The 21,895-nt window shown below is 48.4% G+C and overlaps 1 protein-coding gene across 9 annotated transcripts in view; it reads left to right on the top strand.

Moving 5' to 3' along the window:
- Positions 1 to 21,895, top strand: part of SOCS6 (suppressor of cytokine signaling 6) — a 193,128-nt gene that overhangs the window by 150,647 nt on the left and 20,586 nt on the right. The window contains exon 1 of one of the 9 annotated variants that reach the window (XR_003902441.1): positions 21,036 to 21,101. The exons of the other annotated variants lie outside the window; for them this stretch is intronic. The gene's annotated coding sequence lies outside the window, so the exon portion shown is untranslated. Of the gene's footprint in view, positions 1 to 21,035; positions 21,102 to 21,895 lie in introns of those variants that run through there. 9 annotated transcript variants of the gene reach the window in all.

The raw sequence follows: 21,895 nt of genomic DNA, 5'->3' as shown, positions 1-21,895 counted from the left end.
TCACCTTCGACTGATTGATCACAGTTTTTACTGTAGAGAATATAATCCTAGGATTTATCACAGAGACCAGACGCTGGTGTGCAGATAACTTGGCCACCAAGAGCTTGACTCTTGCCCAGGCCTGGGTGACTTTTCCCACTACTCAGAGAGAGAAATCAATGAGGTCTTATTGGGAATATTTATAAAGCACGTCTGAATGCTGCCACAGAACATGAAGAAATACTTTCCAGAGCCAAATCCATCAAAGAGACGATTAGGAATCTATTTTCTGTGATTTCCTAAATTTATGTAATTCAAACTTCCAGTTTTTGAGTCTGAAAGACCTTCAATTTAGCATCTCTCCAGCCCTCTAAGCAATTTCTAGTAGGAGTTTCTTCACAATTTCTGATTCGTGATCAAGCTAAAACGTCTAGAACGAGCTGATAGTCGCCAAACAGGCACTGTCCTTCCGACAAACGGGCTGTCCCTGTTCCTAGAAGCAGACACACCAGCCTTCTGCCAGCCAGGCGGTCTGCTGGGCTGGACGCCATCCTCCCAGTGACGCAGGGAAATTGTTTCACATTTCACGTTGATTTGTTTGACAGAGCTGTTAGCTTTTCTTAAACGTTTCACGGGAATTGGTGGTCTCTGTACCGCACACCCACCGACCGTGTGGGGATGCCAAGAGTGTGGGAAGGGCCGTGTGGACTTCTGTGCATGGCTTCCAAAGGGTGAGCGTGAAAATAGTAGGAGCTGTTTGTCTTTGTAGTTCCTCTTACACTTTAAAACTCTGCTTCGTCTCTGTTTCATAACGTGCATAATGCTGAGTACGACGCTAAGTATATGTAGGTGAAGATCCGTGGACTGCAGGTACTTACTCAGAAACTTGTAGGGATCCACAGTCAAGAAGTTGGAAGAGGCTTGCAGAGCTCCTGACCCCCGTGCATATTTATTCCTATAACGTCAGCATTGTTTGCTGCTTGTAAGCGGCTTAAAAATCACGTCTAAATCATGCAGACTTTGCAGCCCGGTGAATGTGTTTTGCCCAAATAGAGACACTCTTAGGAAAGACTGACACGCCGCTGGGCAAAGGCACCCATCAGCTGGAGGCCGGCCCTCCGCCTCTGCCCAGGGCCGTGCAGGGACGCACCAGCCCCCGCGCCGCGCTTCCTCAGCCGTCCTGGCCACACGGAGACCCAGGGAGTCCGTCCGGGGCAGTGGTGCAGGCCTGGAGCAGCCGAGTTTCCTGCACAGCGTTCGGAGACCCCCCTCGGCCCCCCGGGGCGCCCTGCCTCCTCGGCCAGCGCTTCTCCCAGCGATGCCCTTCCCAGGCTGGCTGCCTGGGCTCCCCCTCCCGCCCCTCAGAGGCCCTCCTCTGGGGGCTGCGCTGGTCTTCGCCGGCTCACCGCCCTTGACCCGTGGCCTGCGTTTCACACGCCAGAAGTCACGGCAGAGGGTCCTCATGGCTCCCGTGCGCACACAGTTCACATTGTCAACGCGGAATTGCTGGGGCTGGTTTCAAAAAGGCTTCTGAAATATAGTTGTTAAAATTTAGTTTTCGGGAGAGTGATAGAGGAGCACAGGAAGAAATACCCAGGCAGTGCCCCAGAGCATTTGCGCCGAGCAGGGGCCCCCGCTCCCCCCTCCCGGCCCCCAGGCCCGCTGCCCGGAGGGCCTCCCCCGCTCTCCCTCCCAGGCCCGTGCTGAAGAAAAACAAGCATGTGCATAGGTTTTTAACATTTTTAAAAATTATTTTTCACTTATTTTTTAATGTTTATATATTTTTGAGAGAGAGAGGGAGAGAGAGCGAGTGAGCATGAACGGGAGAGGAGCAGAGAGAGAGAGGGAGACACAGAATCCGAAGCAGGTTCCAGGCTCAGGGCTTGATCCCATGGACTGTGGTATCATGACCTGAGCCAAAGTTCGACACTCAACCAACTGAGCCACCCAGGTGCCCTTGCATCTGTTTTTTAAACACAGAATAGGAGCGTATGATATTCTTTATTCTGCACATTTTCCCAATGAGATGTGTCTCAAAGATCCATCCATATTGGTGTAATTCAACACCCCCCTGTCCAAATATTGGCAGTCTGTTCCAAGATTTATTTATTCAGCCTCCTTTGATGGACATTTGGGTTTCCAGTTTTTTTGTTATTACAACTTAGGATGCCCTGAAGATCTTTGTACCAGCGCGAGTAGATGTGTAGGATAGAAGCCTAGGTAAGTGTGGGTGTATTTGTAAGTTTGATGATGGTAAATATTGCCAAACTACCCTCCATCAAAGTTGTAGTTTATTTTCTTGCCAACTGTATATTTAGAGGGGCTATCTGCCCATACCTGCTTTAATGCACAGAGATTACAAAAGATTTTCATTTTTATCAATTTGATAGTTGTATATTTTATTTGCATTTCATTAATCATTAGGGAGGTTGAGCATATTCACAAAGGCCTAAAGACAATCTGCATTTCCCTTCTGTCTGGAGACGGCCCATGTGTGTCTAATTAGGTGGCTGGTATTTTTCTTACCGATTTGCATAAGCACTTTTGAAATAGTAAGGATTTTACCCTTTTTATATATATGTTGCCGAAACATTCCCAGGTTGTCACTTGTGTTTTGACAGTTACGTAATACTGTTTTGCACGGTGAAAACTTGCTATTTTATGTAGTCAAATCACACGATTTCAACTTTGTAGTGTCTAGGTTTTGTGTCTTCCTTGAAAGGCCTCCTGGCGTATCGTTTAAGTGGTCATCAGCCGGGATGTGGGTCATCTTTGTGTCTTCCCAGCGTTCTGCAAGCACCTCGCACGGTGTGAGTCTCAACAATTTACTTACTTTTATATTTTTAAATAATATTTATTTTTAACGCTTTTTCTGTCTCTCAAGAATTATTCCTTTTCAACTAACAAATGTTTTAAATTTGCCACGTTCAAGTTTCTGTACTTACTGCTTACCTCTCTTGCGATGTCACTGACCTACCTTCGAGTCAGGTGTGACGGTGTGAGAGGCGCACGTATTGGAGAGTGGTGGCCACAGGCAGGCCAGCGACGGTCGATGCCTCACACGGGATGCGTCCCGGAGGAGGAGACATAAGCTAAAGACTGCGGGGCACACCGTCCCTCGTGAGACCACAGGGAGGCCATGGGGACGTTGAGATAGCACGAGTGGAGTGAGGAGGAGGTTACAGATGGGGTGACTTTCAACCTGATCAGAGATCTAGTTCTTTAAATATGTTCTCTTATTTTTTTGCAATGGGTATTTCTCTGTGCAAGGCTGCTTCCTATTGATTTGGCAAAGGCAGTCACCTGCTCAGTGGAGGCATGATAGCTGTGAATAGCGACTGTCTGGAATTAGATCTCTAATTCGGAAACATATTTCTTTTGCTCTACAGAGTAAGTAGCCTTGGGACGCCTCTGGAACAGTATTGCGGTGTTTAATTAATCGGCCAGCAGAGGGCACTGCATACTGATGGTGTCTCCGCTCAGGATGCCCAAACCCTCAAGGGCTCCTGAGTATTAGTGAAATTCAGGTGTATTTGCAAGTGATCTGCTACTGTTTCAGGCAGAAAAAGATGTCGCAAATTAAGAGAAGACTGTGAAGCAGGAAATCAAGTGGTATAATTTCTAGAAAACATGTCAATACGTCCATGTCCGCATGGTCACGAATGCAGCTGAAGGATGAAAAAACAATTCCTAATGTGTGACATTGTTTTAGACGTTGAGATAGAGATTATTGTTTAAATCGCATCAAAATGCTACAGTGCTAGACAAATTCTTGTCCCATCTGTTCACAAAGGTATTTTAAGTTCAGTTTTTCCCCTATGAACTCGAGGATTCCGAAACATTATTTAAAAATTTTTTTAAAATGTTGTTTATTTATTTTTGAGAGACAGCGTGAGCAGGGGAGGGTCAGAAAGAGAGGGAGACACAGAATCAGAAGCAGGCTCCAGGCTCTGAGCTAGCCCCGATGCGGGGCTCGAACCCACAAACCGTGAGATCACGACCTGAGCCGAAGCCGGACGCTCAACCGACTGAGCCACCCAGGTGCCCCCCAAACATTTTCTAAGAGCATAATTCTCTCCCGTCCAACTCACCATTAAAGCGTTTTACAGACACCGTGGTTTTAAGTCCATGTCCATGTAGTTGAACTTGGCAATGTGGAAGCCTGCTTGTTAGCATGGCTGGTGCGTCAAGCCAGTGCACAGCTCTGGTGGTTTTCATTAAGGAGCGAACTGAACCCACGGAATGCCACTGACTTGCTTTGCCCTAGTGCATCCGTTCGATGTGAATATGGATGCCATCGCATTTGCAGAGCGAAGACGGCCTCCGGGGCCAAGGCCGAAATCATCCAAACCCTGTTGAGAACCTGCCTAAGGTATGTCAGAGGAAGACATTTGAGAAGGCTTTTGTCGACAGGATCTTGTGTCCCGAAAGCAACGAGCGCTGTGTTCTGATGATTTCTTACTAATTTATCAGACATGTTTAATTATAGTTTGTAAGGAAGTTCTACTTTGATATGATTGATGGTTAGTATAAAAAGATGGTATGTAAAAAGATATTCTCTGATGCTTTAATCCATGCTCAATTTAACTACTAATTTTAATTAGGTTTATTGCTGTGCTTAATATAAGTCTACTTACATAAAGAAGACACAACCTAACTCAGACTATTAAATGTTATTGGGAAAATTCTAGGGGAAGCCATTCTAATTCTGAATGATACCAAATAGCAGTTTACACAGTGTGTTGAGGTTTAGATACAGGTTAAATTACCACTTTAGATTAAGTCATGATGCGTCTTCTAGGACTGGGAGGCAAAGCAGCTTCAGCCCCTTTGCAGTGTGGGACCCTGGATGCCTGTGTGTCTGGGACCCGGGACGGTGCGTCCTGGTGCAGTGGCATTGTTCTCTCCCAGAGAAGGTGGTGTTTAGGGTCTCACATTTTGGTTGGATTGGCAAGTGCACCGGAATAGGAGTCACTTGGGGCTGGTTTTGTTACATGCAAGTGGCTACCGGGACAGACGGCCCTGGGAAGGCTGACGGCAGCTTTGAGGATGTCAGGGCTTTATGACCTGAAGATTGGCTTTGAGCCATTAACTGTGTGCAGCCATTCATTTAAAGTGGTTGTTGCTTATAAATTATCTTAGGAAAGCCGTTTCTCTCTTTTCCCAGATCAACAATGACTGTAATGGATTCGGTATCGAAGAGTCATTGCTTTCTAATTACCTGTAAATGTCCAGCTCAGGCCTGATCTGTTTCATCCTAGAGGATGATGGGTGTGGACTCCCAACTGTCTAGCCGGCAACCCAGTTTTCTGTTGTCTAAATAATACTAGTGTCTCTAACACGGTAAGAACTGGAGGCTTTTATTCCCCCTGGCCCCTGCCCCCTAAACAAGGGCTGATTGTTCCTGCTTTCACGAGGATTTGTGCGGCATCCTCCTGGGAAAAGGCAGTGAGAAGATTGTTGTGGCTAAGACCTAGGTGCTGGGGTCAAACAGATTTGGGCCAGCCAGTAAGAAGCTTTGTGGATTCAGGCAAACAGTTCAAGCTCATTGCCTCAGTTGTATCATCTGCAAAGTGGGAACAGTAACAGATTGTTGTAAAGATGAAGTGCCATTATGTTTATAAAACATCAAATAGTTTTTATTAAATTGTTCTTGTGTTTAGTTACTGTTAACTGTTAGAATTGGTGCTACAATTGGGTGCTAAAACTGGCCTTTCCTAATGAATTATTTTATTTTAAATTGGCACTAATCTTTAGAACAGCTTTAGGGGTACAGAAATATTGAGCAAATAGCACAGAGATTTCCCAGGTGCTCTTCCCCCCTGCACATCTTCCCCTCGTGTGGTCCATTTGTGACAACTGGTGAACCAATGTGGATACATTTTCAGGAGCTCCAGTCTGTCCCTCTCGTTGAGGTTCACTGTGTGTTATATGTCCTGTGGGCTTTGAGGAACGTGTAAATGTCCTGTGGTTGCCGCTATGGCATGATAGGAAATGGTTTCGAGGCCATAAAACCTCCTGTGCCCTCCTTGTTTATCCTCCCCACGTCCCCCAGATCCGAGACCACCACTTTCCTTTTTTACTGTAGCCGCAGTTTTGTCTTTTCGAGACTGTCATATCGTTGGAATCATTCAGACTGGCTCCGTTCACCTGCTACTATGCATTCAAGGCTCCCTTCTGTCATTTTGTGGCTTGAAGGCTTATTTCTTTTTAGTGCCGAGTCACGTTCCCTGTCTGGGTGGACCACGGTCCTTCCGCTCTCCTGGGCTCCTGCTCCGTTTTAGCTGCTTCCGTCCCTCGAGCTGTGGGGGAGGGGAGCTCAGGCTCACCTCGCTGTGGCCTTGGGACCCGGGAATGAGCGCTGGCTAAGCAGTAGGTCTGCAGGACACGTTGTGTGAAGAAGAGCAGTAGAGAGAGCGGAAAGCTTGAATGGGTTCCGGTAGCGCTTGTCTTGGGGGCACGCTTTTCCCAGGGCCTGCTGTAGATGGTTTCAGTCGTCAGCTTACTGGCTCTTGGGCCCCTGAAGGGTTTGCTGGCCGTCGGGGCGGAATCCCAGCCGCCGAGCCTGCCTCCCAGCTCTGCGTTGGGGGACCTGTGCCGGCTCGCAGACACGGGTCAGTGGGTGTCCCAGCTGGACGCAGGTGTCCACCGCTCTAGCGGATCCGCCTGTTGGCAGGACCTCTGTGCGCCCTGACGATGGCTTGGCGGTGACTGTCCCGTCTCTGCTCTGAGAAGAGTGAGTGTGGTCAGAGGGCCTGGAAGCTGACACATGATGTGACGCGTTACCGTTCCCTGGGGTCCCCGTGAACATAGTGTGAGCCAGGGGTGTCTGTGCTAAGGAGAGATACGATGTGCTTGTTATTTACTGGAGGCTGCGGAAGGAGTTTAGAACGCTGATAGGCAGCAAAAGGAGGACACAGTTCCCGCTGTAGGTGGGGGGCCGGTCTAAAAATCAACATAAAGCATGAAAGGAGAGGGACGAAGAATTAAGTACTGTTTGGTGTGGAACTAACTGAAAGACCTTTGCTTGTAACTTTATTTATTTTTCATTTTTTTAATGTTTATTTTTGAGAGAGAGAAAGAGGGGGAGAGGGAGAGAGAGAGAGCGAGGGAGGGAGGGAGGAGCAGAGAGAGGGGGACACAGAATCCGAAGCAGGCTCCAGGCTCAGAGCTGTCGGCATGGAGCCTGACGCGGGCTCTGACTCATGAATGACGAGATCATGACCTGAGCCTGATGGACTGAGCCACACGCAGGCGCCCCTGGGACTTTTTAACAAAGGAAAACTGTGGGGGCACCTGGGTCTCTCGGTTGGTTGAGTGTCGACTCTGGGTTTCGGCTCAGGTCATGATCTTGTGGTTCATGGGATCGAGCCTCACGTCGAGCTCAGTGCTGACAGCCTGGAGCCTGTTTGGGATTCTTACTCTCTCTTTCTTTCAAAATAAATAAATAAACATTTAAAAAAAACCAAAGGAAAAATGTTTTTTCTGTGAACTTGGGAATTGTTAATTTTTAAAGAAGAGAAAAAGGTTTGATATATAGTCATTCTTATTATTGTTTTTTACTGAAAAACAGAGAGTCAGAGAGCCATCCCGTGGCCTGGCGTCAGGGGAAGCCTGCCCCCTGAGTCTCCCCGACCCGCCTGTGCGGCCACAACAGCTCAGATTCCGTGTGGTGGGAGCCTGAGGGACTCTGGGGAATTAGCCAGTTAGGAAACGTGTCGTTTAGTCACCTCCTGTTTACCCTGTTGGTGAGGGAGAGAGTCCCAGCCCAGGGAACGGGATGGCCGGACACACAGCTCTGGACGCTGGACAGATCAATTAACAGCAGCTCATTTATTTATTTAAAAATTTTTTATGTTTATTTATTATTGAGACAGAAACAGAATGGTTGGGGGGCAGGGCAGAGAGAGAGGGAGACACAGGATCTGAAGCACAGAGTCCGATGTGGGGCTTGAACCCACGAACCATGAGATGGTGACCTGGGCCGAAGTCAGACGCTCAACCCACGGAGCCCCCCAGGCGCCCCCAATCGCAGCTTCTTTAATCACAGCCCAGAGGGGGTGTGCTGTGCTGGGCCGTGTGAGGCTGCACTCGGGCGGGGGGACCGGCAGGGGCGGGGGGAGGCCCGCTTTGTAGGAGCAGGAGGGAGGTGCCCCCGGATCCCACGACAGCTGGCAGTGGTCTTTGAGTGACTCCTGGGCTGGCTGGGAGTTGAACCACCTCTCGGGGGTGAGGAGCAGCTGTGCGTCTCCGTGACGAGGGGACCGTTTGGCTGGGGACCTTCCCTGCAAGAGCAGGGCAGCTGGGGGAGGCCCTTGAGCTCCGTGTCCAAGGGCCACGTGGCTTCCCCAGGTGTGAAGACAGCACGTGTGCGTGAATCTGAATTGGATACCGCACGCGTGCAGGTGCCGGGTGACCAGGGAGAGGGACGGGCTGATGGTAATGACCTGAAAACCACTAGCTCACCAGGCAGCGCAGCCAGCGCACCTCGTCCCCTGGGCGTCCCCTGTCCTCTGAGCCGCTGCCCCCCAGCTTCCAGGGAATTCCTCCAAGGCGCACACCTCACTTCCGTGAGCAAATGAACCGTCCCCAGGGGACACGTGACCCCACCACAGGTGACTCTCGAGCACTGAGCGTTCAGACCTGAAACCTGAAGCTCGGTTTGGCCGAGGGTCCTGGACGCCTGCGTCTGGGAGCAGGTTTGTGCCCGTGGGCCTCGGGGCGCACAGCCTCCTGCAGGTGGACGATTTTCCTTGTTTTTAGGGACTTCTGTTACCGTCTGGGCGTCTTCACGGCCAGCAGATGCTCCCCAGAGCTGACGCAGAGCGCGGCTGGGTCCTGGCGCAGGTGGGGGCGGCCTGGCTGATCTGCATCCTGTCACAGGTCCTGCCGAGGAGCGGTCATCTGTCGTGCCCCAGCATGCGATCGCCGTGTGGATCTCAATGTCAGCTTTGGTCTTTGTTCCCAGGAAGCGCTGGGTGTTGTTTCGAGGATGCGGCTGATGAGATTCCGGCGACCCTGCTGGGCCTGGGTTCTCAGGTTTTGCTAGAGAGCATTCTGTATTTTCTAGATTTTCTTTACAGAAGCATTTAAGGCCAAGACTCTGGTTCCTAATTGGGTTACTTGTTTTTAATGTTTGACAGCTCATTTACGCCCCTAAGGGCTTCTGTGTCCACCCAGAATAAATAATAAAGCCCCTACTTTGTCTCTTTCTTGCGTGGGGGTGAGTGAGTGGTGAGGTTCCGTACTGGCCGCCCCCGTGAGGGGAGGCAGCTTCCCCGCACTCAGGTGGCTTCCCCTTCCCGAGTTTACGATCGGCTGGTCGGAATTCCGTCCTTCCCAGCCCCTGCCGACCTTGGCATCATGAGGATGTTCACCAGTGTGGACAAAGGCAAGATTTGGGCCAGCTGTTAAAATCCTGAAGAGAGTTAATGTACACGGAACATGGATTTACATTCTCGCTGAGAGTCATTAAATATGAATGCTCTGCTGAGCTGTTCTGTCTTGGCTTTGGATTTGGGAAAAGCCTCTAAGAAAATCTATGAATAGCTCAAAAGTCCTTTACTGTTTATAATAGGTTTTTTTTTTTTTTTTTTGTAGCAAAGGATTTCTAATGTCTGATCATAATCAGCGAGCTGTAGTCAGCCCCCTGGGGTGGGAATCATTACCCCTGGGACCTCTCAGGCATCTGTATAACCGGGGAGAGCAGAAGATGAGAATGTTTTCTGTCAGTAAATTAAATCTGTCCCAGGCAGACCGGCCAGCGATGGCTGATGAGAAGCCGGGGTGGGTGCTTCCCGTCAATGGTAACGTTGTAGTGTGAGCCGGACGGTGGGGTGTGATGCATGTCAGCATCTCTGTAATAGACTTCTCTCCAAGACGCACGTATCCAAAGATGTGCTTGGCCGATAACAGGTTCAGTTTTATGAGCTTTATTGTTATCTTGGCGATGTGCTGATGCCTGAAATCCCAGCCGGGGCTTAGCTACAGTGACTGGAGTTGCCTCGGGTTAGAGATTGCTAAATGTAATTATTCAACCACAGTTGTGTCGACAGGTGACTCCAGAAAGAGAGCCTCATCCTGGCTCTGCAAAGTTTGGTGGCGATGGCTGTCTGAATAAAGAAAATATTAAATTTATACTCACATAATGTAAATGGGCTTCTAAGAAATAGCCCTATTAATGGAAAGAGAGCATGCTTTATTAAAGGTCAGATGTATTATCTTTAAAATATTTCAGACGAGAGAAGAATAATTGAACAGATGTTTACTGAGAGCATTTTTGGGTGTCACGTTAGGTTACTGGTGAGCACTGAAATCACCGAGACCCCAGTTTCTGAGTTCACGGACTTTAGCGGAATTACTGAACCAACATACATGGAAACAAAGATGCCTGGGATCAAATGTAAACCTGATGTAAAGAAGAGTGTTTGTTCAGAAAACTACAAATTAGTGTAAAAAATTGTTTAAAATACTGGGGTTCACTAGAGGGAGCCAAACTGGGGCAAATAAAGAATCCAGTGTTGGGGGGGGTCCATCCCACCGAGGCTCTTCCTCTGTTTAGCTGAGCCCTGTCAGCTGGGTGGATAATGGGGGACCACCCCCCGGTGGGGGCTGGGGGGAGGCAGCTCAAAAAATGCCCAATATAAAGATTCATTGTAATTTTTATCATTTGAATTTTCCTTGTTGTTTAGCATATTAAAATGAGGGACACCTGTTAAAACTGAGTTTCTGATTAAAAATTAATAATTTTTTCAGTTTAGACTACTTAAAATTTTTTTTAGTGTTTCTTTTTGAGAGAGAGAGACAGAGAGTGTGAGTGGGGGAGGGACAGAGAGAGAGTCTGAAGCAGACTCCAAGCTCTGAGCTGTCAGCACAGAGCCTGACATGGGGCTCGAACTCAGGAACGGTGAGATCAGGACCTGAGCCAAAATTGGACGCTCAACTGACTGAGCCACACAGGCGCCCCTTTGCTAGACGACATTTTAAAAAATGTTTATTTGTTTTGAGAGAGAGTGGAGGAGGGGCAGAAAGAGCGAGAGAGAATCCCAACCAGGCTTCATGCGCATGGAGCCCAGTATGGGCTTGATTTCATGACCTGAGATCTGACCTGAGCTGAAATCAAGAGTTGGATCCTCAACCAAGTGAGTCACCTGGGCACCCCAATACACTAATTTTTTTAAAAGCGGTTTTAGGCTCACGGCAAAATTGACCAAAAAGCATAGAGATCTCCCATGTAGCACTGTCCCCACCCACAGACAGTCTCCCCCACCGTGAACATCATCCAGGGTGGTCCCTTTTTACAGTCGAGGTGCCTACACTGACGCATCATAATCACCCAAAGTCTGTGGATTTCATCAGGTTGCACTCACGGCCTTACACGTTCTGTGAGTTTTGACAGTTGTATGATGACACGTGTCTACAATGTCAGTGTCGTCCAGAGTAGCCTCACCGCCCTGAAGAACCCTGTGCTCCGCCAGGTCACCCCCTCCCCCCTGCAGCCCCTGCTGGCCCCCGATCTTTTCACTGTGTCTGTAGTTAAGCCTCTCCCAGGATGTCATACGGTTCGAATCGCACAGTATGTCGCTTTTCACATTGGCTGCTTTCACTCAGGACTATGCATCTAAAAGTCTTTCATGTCTTTCTGCAGTTTGGTAGCTCGTTTCTTTTCAGCGCTGAACAGAATTGCCTGTGGACCGCGGTTTATCACCGTTTATTTATCCGCTCACCTACCGAAGGACATCGTGATGGCTTCTGAGCTGTGTTAGCTGCTCTAAACATGCAAGTTGTTATGTGGGAATAAGTTTGCAGCCCCTTTGGGCAGTTATCAAGGAGTGTGACTACTGGATGGTGTGGTAAAAGCGTGTTCAGTTTTGTAGGAATTGTATGTATGGATGTATGTGTCCATTTGCTATTTATTTATTTATTTATTTATGCACGAGTCGGTCCCCAATATTACAGAGCAGCTCCATCTGCCAGCAATGGAGGGTTCCTGCAGGGCAATGGACATAGAGGTCACAACATTTTATTTTTTAATGTTTTATTTTTTTGAGAAGGCAAGACAGAGAAACAGTGTAAGTGGGGGAGGGTCAGAGAGAGAGGGAGACACAGAATCCGAAGCAGGCTCCAGGCTCTGAGCTGTCAGCACTGCATAGCACAATTCGAACCCACGAACTGTGAGATCATGACCTGAGCTGAAGTTGGACGCTCAACAAGCACTCCAACGTCACAGCATTTCCAAGTATGGCTGTGAAACAGGGCAGACGTGACATGCCTGGGCCCTGCCGGGTGAGGTAACAGCCCCACCTCCCGCCGGTGTCCATGTCAGCCGGTGGTGCTGGGAAGATCCTGCGGTCCCGGCTCAAGGAGGGCCGGGTCGGGAGGCTGTGCCTTCCCCCCACAGAGCCCCTTAGTGGACGCGGTACCGTGGGCTGTCTGTGCCCCGAGGGCCCAGATGGCCTTTGTGGCCCCCCCTTGTTCTCAGAGGTCTCGCATAGCTTCCAGCTTTCTGATTGTTGAGGCTTAGTCCCTGCCACCCCTGATGTCCCCAGAGATTTCTCAGGGTGGGTGAATTCTCAGTCATAACGGGGACCTGAGGCCTGGAAGGGCTGTTTTGGGTGAAAGAGGAGCAGCAGCTGGCCACGCGTGAAGACGGCCTGATGTTGCAAAGGTTCGGGCTCAGGCGGCCGGGTGAGCGTGGCTGCCCAGGAGGGCGCGTGGGCCAGCTTGTGCCAGTTTAGGAAGGAAGGTCCGGAGCTGTGGTTTCCAGGTGTGGCCGCACAGTGGTCCCCGGGCCAGGCCTCACCCCAGATCCCCCCCAGGTGGGGAGGTGGGTGGGGCACAGGGTTCTGCGCCCCGCCTGCTGGCTGGGGGGCGAGTCGTACAAGGTGGGGCTGCTCTTGTTCGGGACTTGTCGGGGCCACGGATGCCTCGCCCACAGAGAGGACGGGACTGTGGCTGGAGGGAGGGCCGGGGGTCAGAGCAGGTCCCCCCGGAGCGGTGTCCCTATGCCTGTGTGCCTCCTTCTCCGGGGTGTCCCAGACACCAGTCTGACCTTCCACGGCGTGTGACATGCCCTGGCAGCGTTCCTGGCCGCGGAGGGACCCCAGACACCAGCGGGGACCAGGTGCGTCTGCACTCTCTGCAGCCCGCCCGCGGGCCAGGCTCTGGTCTGTCTGGGCCAAGGCACAGCAGGGGGCAGACTGGGAAGCTGGGAGGTGGCCCGGGAGACTCACTGAGGCTTTTATAAGACAGAGAACCGTGTTAGCCTGGATGTTGCTGACGCAGCACCCGAGGACCACCCCAAATCAAGGACAGACTCAGCGAGTCTGTCCAGGCCGCGAGCACAGAAACATCACAGACAGTGACTTCAACAACAGACAGTTCTTGCTCACAGTTTCGGAGCCTGGCGGTGCTCGATGAAGGTACTGGCAGACTCAGTGTCAGGCGAGGACCCTCTTACTGGTTCTCGGTAGAAGGCTGTCTTCTTGCCGTGTCCTCACGTGGTGGCATGGGCAAGGGAGGGCTCTCTGGGGTCTCATCTGTGAGAGCGTCACCCTCCTGACCTGATCACCCCCACGGTCCCGGTCTCCTAACACTGTCATGCTGGGAATTCGAGTTGAACGTACAAGTTCTAGGGGGAGGCAGATACTCAGTCCAGAGGAACACACAGATAGATACATTATAGAAAAACTAGGAAGATAACTTTCACGAGTCTGGGTTCAGTTTGGTACAACAGACAGTTTTGGGGTCCACTTTTGTGGGAATAAGTTTTCAACTCCTTTGGGTAATTATCAAAGAGTGTGATTCCTGGCTGATATGTTAAAAGTATGTTTAGTTTTGTTAGGACTTGTTATTGGGTCAACTGAGCAAATAGAGAGCCTTTGTCGGAAGGGCAGTTAGAGGAGGAAAGGACAAATTACAGATAATTCTAATTAAGTGATCGAAAGCATTATATAATGCTTGACTATTTTTATAGTAAAATATGCATTTATATTTCAAGGCTTTTAAATGGTAATAGACAGGAATGTTGGATTAACATTTCAATACCGAGAGTGATCACAAGAATAGTCTTCGCATTAAGACCAGGAAAGAGATGGCCCCACAAGGCAGACCTTGTCATACATCTAACCCTAGAATAGTGTTTTATGACATCATTTCATTTGTCAGTGACAAAGTACGTTGTAGAGTGACTTGTCCTTCTAGGAACCCACACACGTTAATTACTGTATAGTAGTCCTTCACGACCTAGAAGGGAGTGATTTTAAAAAGACATTTAATATGGCAGGGGCTGGCATGGAAGATTTATGGTGTATTTGCTTTGATTTGCTTTAGTAAATGTTTTATTATTAATAAAATCCCAGCACTTTCTGCTTTTCCAGAAGAGGAGAAAGAGGGTTTTGTTGTTTTTTTTTTAGAATGAGCTGGGGAAATACTTATACTTGCGTTCACCTTTGTGATGGCATTTTAACCAAACAGCACTGCCGCAAATAAATCTTCTAAAAAGGGAACAGCTAGAAAAAAATTGCAACTATATGTGCACCTAATGTTTCTCTAACAGGCTGTTCCACTGGATTCTATAAATCAACTATAATGATGGTTTTTGAATCGTCCATTTCTCTGGGTCCATTTCATTTTATGATTTCATCGTCAGCTTCCTTTGGCAGCACCTGGGCTCTGTCTTTCTTCCATATTCTTTTTGTCTGGTATCTGCTTTATGGTGTAATTTGAACTTGGGTCACGGTGAGTCATGCTTCCCCTCTGTTCTCTCCTCTTGCTCCTTCTAGGTTTGCTTTACTTCTTCCAATCCTGCGTCTTCTGTGTCCCTCCTAAAAGGTTTTGTACACGGAGAACTTCCGTCTCAAGTTCTGAGAGCTTCTCTAACTGGAAGGTTTTCTGGATCTTTGAGTATGATCCAGAAAGGACTAGTTGGGTGGGGTCTCTGGAATAAAAAGTCCGTGATTACAGAGATTATATTGAACTTTGATTTGTGAAAGTCAGAGATGGTGAGCCATACCGGAAGCATATTTGAAAATTCATCTGGGCTCTTTGGCCAGAGCTAGAAGAATATTTGTGAGGAAGAAATGTAATCTGCTCTGGTTAATTAGAGCTTTGTTGCTGGCACAGTTTGCACGGTCGTGGCTTTTAGGGGTCTCAGAGACATAAATATTGTCATGCTAGAACGAGGTTGTGGGGACACTTAGTTGCTGTCTATGTGCTTATTTAGCATTTTAATTCAACTTTTGGTGTGTTTCTTGTAGCTGTACATACGTTCAATTCTGTCTCGGGTTTTTTGTCTTATGGTGTCTAGAGAGTACGTCTGTCGAAAATTTTGCCTCCGAGGGGCGCCTGGGGGGCTCCGTCCGATATGGGTCTGACCCTTGATTCCAGCTCAGTCATGATCATTGTCTCATGGTTCCTGGGCTTGAGCCCCACGTTGGGCTCTGCACTGACAGCACAGAACCTGCTTGGGATCCTCTCTCCCTGTCCCTCTCCTGCTCACGTTATTTCTCTCAAAACAAGTAAATAAACTACAAAAAATACCCCCCCTCGTTGTTTTCTGGAGAAAGTAAGCATGGTTTAATGAGTATTTTGATATTCTGGAAAATCTCCATATTTTCTTATTCAAGCAAAGGCACATATGCTACATATACGTTTACCGTTATGTCCACTATATTTATATGAAAATGACACTTGCCAATGGCACTTTCCAAAGCTCTAGTTATTGATGATGAGGTGTCCTTCCCAGTTTTTTTCTCTGTCCCTTACAGTCATTCTGAAACTTTAATAGGCAACAGAATCTCCTGGGGGAGCTTATTAAAACAGACTTCTGGGGTCCAACATGCTAGTTTCTTTTTTTTTTTTTAAGGTTAATTTATTTATTTTGAGAGAGTGAAAGAGTGAGAGCAGGGGAGGGACAGAGAGAGAGAATCCCAAACAGGTTTTATACTGTCCCCGCAGAGCCTGATGTGTGGCTCAAAGTTACCAGTCGCAAAATCATGGCCCGAGTTGAAATCAAGAGTGGGGCGCTTACCCGACTGAGCCACCCGGTGCCCTAGGGTACAACTTTGATATAAGAACTACGTGCATGTGGGAAAAGATCATACGGTCACAGACATCTATGGTGAAAAACAACATCCTCTCCTTGTCTACTTCTTGTCCTTAGAGGGAACAATCTTTATTAACCTGTGCTCTGGTATTTACCTTAATATTGCTAAATAATATGTTTATTGTCTCTTGACTCATTAATTTTAGACGTGTTTTGTGAGGAGTCCTTGAATCACTAAATCAGACACCTTTCTGCCTCTATCCCAGAATGAATGTATTACTATTTTTAGTTTCTTTTTATTTTTACTTATTTTTTTTATTTGAGAGAGAATGAGTGAGTGAGCATGCAAGTGGGGAGAGAGGCAGAGGGAGGGAGAGAGAGAATCCCAAACAGGCTACATGCTTAGTGTGGAGCCTGATGCAGGGCTCAATCCCACAACTATGAGATTATGACCTGAGCTGAAATCAAGAGTCGGACCCTTAACCAACTGAGCCATCCAGGCACCCGTATTTTCAGCTTTTTGATTATTCTTTAGACTCTAAGTAATATTTTACCTTTGTATTTCCTGCATCACTGATTATAGGCAGTCCCTCCCGATGCCTCACTGTGTACATGTCGATACCAAAGACACTGTTCTTTCAGGTCTTCTTACTTCCTTGCATCTCTTGTTTTCTGTACTTTCAGATTGTCCACATCACGTTCCATTTTACTCTGTAACCATAATTGTCTTCTTTGTCGAGATTTTGATAAGAGTTTGAGAATAAAATCATTGACTTGGTCTGACTAGGTATTTGTTGCTCACTCGAGGGCCATGTACAATGATTATGTTTGTTTTTGAACTCTTTGTTTCATGTGGAATTCTATTGCCTTTTTTTTTTCACTTGACTCTGCATTTATTGTAGTCTCATTTTCAAATAAATCAGCATACCACCATTTATTTTATTGATTTCCCTTTTGCCCAGAGACCTCTCTCTGAATCCCTTATCTTTTCTTCTCTGAGCATAGGTGCTGCTCCCTGGGACCGCTTCCCTTTCATGGGCCTCCTGAATTAGGTCCACTCTTTCCTGCATCCCATGATTTCCTTTCTCATTCTCTTTCTTGGCTTAGTCATTTCTTTTGTGAATCACATCCTTGATTGACTTTCTAGGAAGGACATTAATACTCTGAGTCCTAGTATGTTCCAAAATGCCTTCAGTGGGCACTTGTGATCAACTAAGTAGTTGACTGCTATAGAGATTTCTGTTGAGGGGCACCTGGGTGACTCAGTTGAGCATCTGACTTGATTTTGGTTCAGGTCATGATCTCATGTTTCATGAGTTCCAGCCCTGTGTCAGGTTCTGTGCTGACAGTGTGGAGCCTGCTTGGGATCCCCCCCGCTTCTTTCTCTCTCTCTTCTCCACACCCAGTCTCTCAAAATAAATACACAAACATAAAAAGAAATTTCTGGTGAGAAAAAACTTTGAAGACATTGCTGTATCTACCATCTAGTGTTGGTAATAAAGACTTTGATTTCCTTTCCTTTCTACATGAGTTTTCCTTTATCTTCTCTGGAGGCCTTAATACGTTCTTTTTATTCAATGCTCTCTATTATCCCTGGAATCTGTTAGGTCGATGGAAAGCTCCCTGGCTTTCCTCTCTGATTTTATCATTTCTTCTTTGTGTTTTGTTTTTCTAGGAGATGTTCTTAACCTTCTTCCTGCCTTTCTATTGAGACTTTTGGTGATTATATTTTTAATTTTGAAGAGTCTTTGTGATTCTCTGGCTTTGTACTTTTCATAGCAAATTATTATTTGTGGATGGAATGTCTCCTTAGAGGTCTCTGAATTAGACTTTTAAAAAGTTTTCCTTCCTGCATGTGTTTTGTTGTTGTTTGCTTGTTTTTGTTGTTTTAAACCTGGGATCTTTTCATTTTTTTTTAATCTTGGTTTTTATGTTACAGAATTTCCTCAAATGGTCTGATGATGCTTGGTGGCCCATTCATGCTTTAAAATGAGACCCTGGGGCCCTGGTGGCTCAGTTCGTAAGTGTCCAACTTCTGACCAGGTCATAATCTCATGGCTTGTGAGTTCGAGCCCTGCATCAGGCTCTGTGCTGACAGCCTGGAGTCTGGTTCAGATTCTGTGTCTCCTTCTCTGTGACCCTCCCCTGCTCGTGCTCTCTCTCTCTCTGTCTCAAAAATAAAGATTAAAAAAAATGAAACACTAAAGGGGTAACTGGGTGGCTCAATGGGAGGAATGTGCGACTCTCAGGGTCCTAAGTTAGAGCCCTGTGTTGGGGTTAGAGATTACTTAATAAATAAAAAAATCGAAAAAAGTGAGACACTATCAAAGACACTATCAGACTGCTGCATGGACTATTTTTCACTACATTGTAAAATGCTAAGAAACAAATGCTCCGTTAGTGCTGGTCCCTCTCAACGTTGTGCCCAATTTGGGGGGGCGGGGTGGAGGGTAGGGGGAAGGAGCATCTTTCTCTGTGGCTTGTCTTTCTTAAACGCTTATTTATTTATAGTTAAGAGGGAGAGAGAGAGAAGAATGAATGGGGGGAGCAGTGAGAAAAGAGGACAAAGCCTCTCAAGCGGGCTCTGTGCTGACAGCAGAGAGCTTGGGGCGGGGCTCGAACTCATGAACTGTGAGATCAGGACCTGAGCTGAAGGCAGACGCTCAACCGACTGAGCCCCCCAGCCACCCCTTCTGTGGCTTGTCTTGTATAAAACACAGACTGCCAGGTGTTTTGCACCTAGAAGGTGGGGGCGGGGTGGGAATCATTTATAGGCTGTTTTTATTTCCTTGTCTCTTGCTCCTACTTTCCTGGCACTTCTAGTCTTGAATTTCACCAGTGAATTTCACCCTGGTGTCACCTGGGTCCCCGTTGTACATCTTCTAGGTTGTGGTTTGCCCACCGGGTCTCATCTTTCCCGTCTCCTGTGTCCGCCCGGTCCTGTGACCCTCTGCAAGACCCCTCTCTCTCTCTCTCTCTCTCTCACACACACACAGACCCACAGACACAGACGCACACAGACACACACGCGCACACACACACACACATACAGACACACAAGAAATTGTTACTGGATCTTCCGTATTCATCATTCTAATGACATCTCAGGAATGGAGGCAAAAAGCATATTCTCAGCTCATGTCCAGAATATAAAATGTCCCATGTAAAAGTTTATATCCAAGGTGTGTTGTGTCTTATTTTTATGAAATTTCATGATTTAGGAAGAACTGTGTTTGCGCCAAGTTTTAAATGTGGTGGGAGACGTTTGCTCATGAATCACTGCACAGAATGAGCTTTCAGTCAGCAGATCTCTGACAAAGTCCTTATTTCATTCCTGACAGTGGGGGGAAGACGGGGTGTTTTCACATGTGACATGTGCTGGGTCAGTCCGGTCCCGTAGAACCTTCAGAGACGAGAGAGACGCTCTGGGTCCGTGCTGCCCGGTAGTGCGTCCAGCAGCCACAGGGGGTGTCAGGCCCTTGAAATGTGGCTGATGCTCCTGAGTAACTTGTTTTTAAATTTTGTTCAGTTTTAATTAAGTGGAAGTAGCCACACGTGGCCAGTGGACACCGCGTTGGAGAGATTGTCCGTGATCACTGGGCTCTCCTTTGTCACTGGGATTCACTTAAGTGGATTTTTTATATATGTATGTATGTATGAGAACTTTTCAATTTTCTTACAATACGCATGTGTGTTTGAACCCATCAGAATATTAGTTCCTTAAAGGCAGGGACACGGTCTGCATCAGCCCCTCTTGTGGCTTATGATGGGGCTTATGATGGTCCCTGGCACACAGTAGGTGCTCAGAAACGTTCGCTGCCCCACTGAACAGAGACTTGTGACAGGTAAAGTAGGGAAGGGCCGTACAGGCCGCGTCCCCGTGCGGCTGGGAGACTGGTATTGCGGTGTAGCCCTGTGTGACTCGTTTCAGAATCATTTAACACGGGCTTTCATGTTGCTCTTAGAAACACTTCCCGTGACGCTGTCCTCATACCCGGGTGGCACACCTGCCCTTTTCTCTGTCCCCCAGGTTTTACGTAGCTGCATCTCTGCATTCTTTATGATGCGGCCCTGGGGGGCCCTGCGCTCCGGGAAGGGGTCCTCTCTGCTCTCGCCCCCTTCCCGCCGCACCTCCTCTCCCTGAACGCGGAGTCCACGCTTGTGCCGTCTGCCATGTCGTTAGCACCCGGCTCGCTGTCCCCTCACCCTGCTGCTGCCAGCGCACCCGCCTTCTCGGGGGACTGCCGGCCTCTTAAGGCCACACAGGCCATGTTCTGCCCTGGTTCCTGGTATGACCCTGAGAGGTGTGGGCACTAGACCAGCTCTCTGATCGATACCAGTTGCTACACTGGACTGTTACATAGGGCACTGATGGCCCAGAAAGCAAATATTTAATATATCTGTGTGCTTGTGGTTGCTGGTCCCTTAGTTTACTTTATTTATTTACTTATTTATTTTTTGAGAGAGAGAAAGTGCGAGCGGGGCAGGGACAGAAGGAGAGGGAGAAAGAGTCTCAAGCAGGCTCCATGCCCAGTGCGCAGCCTGGTGCAGGGCTCGACCCCATGACCCCGGGATCATGACCTGACTGGAAATCAAGACCCTGATGCTCACTCAGGTGCCTCAACTGTTCCTTCATCTTAAATGTAGTTATTAGAGATTGAGGAAAGGGCCTTTCTTGTTTGTTTTTTTTTTTTTAATAGATGGTGCAGTTAAAAAAACGTGGAGAGGAAGCCTGGGAGGCTCAGTCCGTTAAGCATCCAACTGTTGATCTCAGCTCAGGTCATGACGTGATGGTTCGTGGGTTTGAGCCCCAGTTCGGGCTCCTCGCTGACAGTGCAGAGCCTGTTTGGGATTCTCGCTCTCCTCTCTCTCTGCCCCTCCCCTGCTCGCATGCACTCACATACATGCCCTCTTTCTCTTTCTCAGAATAAACAAAAAGACTTTTAAAAATGTGGATAAATGCCAAGGATTCATAACTAATAAATTACGTTAATGGTCATCCGCGTATTTACCGGAAGAGATTGGACTTTGATCGAGACGGCATTACTTGGTCTAGGTGTTTCCTCTGAGTTTGGAGGTAAGAGTCAAGTCGAAAGCTAAATGCCATGGCGTCGGGTGACAGGCTGGGCTTGGGGACTGTGCAGCCGACACAGCAGGCGGCCGTGGGCCAGCAGGGGCCGTGGGCGCCGCCTCCTCCCGTGGCGTCTGCGTGTCTGTGAAGCACGTCTCAGCGAAGCAGCAAATGCTGAGAGACCGCCACTGAGTCAGAGCAGGATGGACACGGGCAGGCGAGGCTCACAGGGACCCGGTTCCGATCAATCGCAGAACAGCCGGATGTTTTACGTCCTTCTAGGTGAGAGGGAAGGACGCACAGAAACTCGGGGTTGTCCTGAGGAGCGCTGTGCGGGGGTGAAGTAGCAGAACCGAGGAGGCGCTTCTGGACCGTGATGTCCTGGCGCCGCCAAGGCGGCGTGAAGACAAATGGCCTGGAGCCGCTGGGCAGTTTCCGGGACAGGTGCCTGCCTGGCACGGGGGCAGGTGTGCAGACCTGCGCGTCTCTGCTTGTGCCCACACGTCCGCAGGTGCCATCCGGGCACAGCATGCGGGTCCTTCTCCGGCCGGATGGGTGACTGGCTGCCCACCTTGGGTGACTCTGTCCTGCGGAAGGACCACCCCTTCCTCACCGCTCTCGGAAGAAGGGGGTCAGGCCTGCCCTCTCTGGGGGCCTGACGAGCACTGAGCTCCCGTAGAGTCGGCTACATGGGTGAATCTGCGGGGGGTGGTATGGGATAGACAGGGGTCAGCACACTGTTAGTTTGCTAAGGCTTCACGCCTACCTCAGACCCGGTGACTCGACCAACAGACATGTAT

This window comes from Suricata suricatta, chromosome 14 (genome assembly GCF_006229205.1).
Source record: "Suricata suricatta isolate VVHF042 chromosome 14, meerkat_22Aug2017_6uvM2_HiC, whole genome shotgun sequence".
In the NCBI taxonomy this organism is placed as follows: Eukaryota; Metazoa; Chordata; class Mammalia; order Carnivora; family Herpestidae; genus Suricata; species Suricata suricatta.
This window is presented reverse-complemented; position numbering and strand designations above follow the sequence as displayed.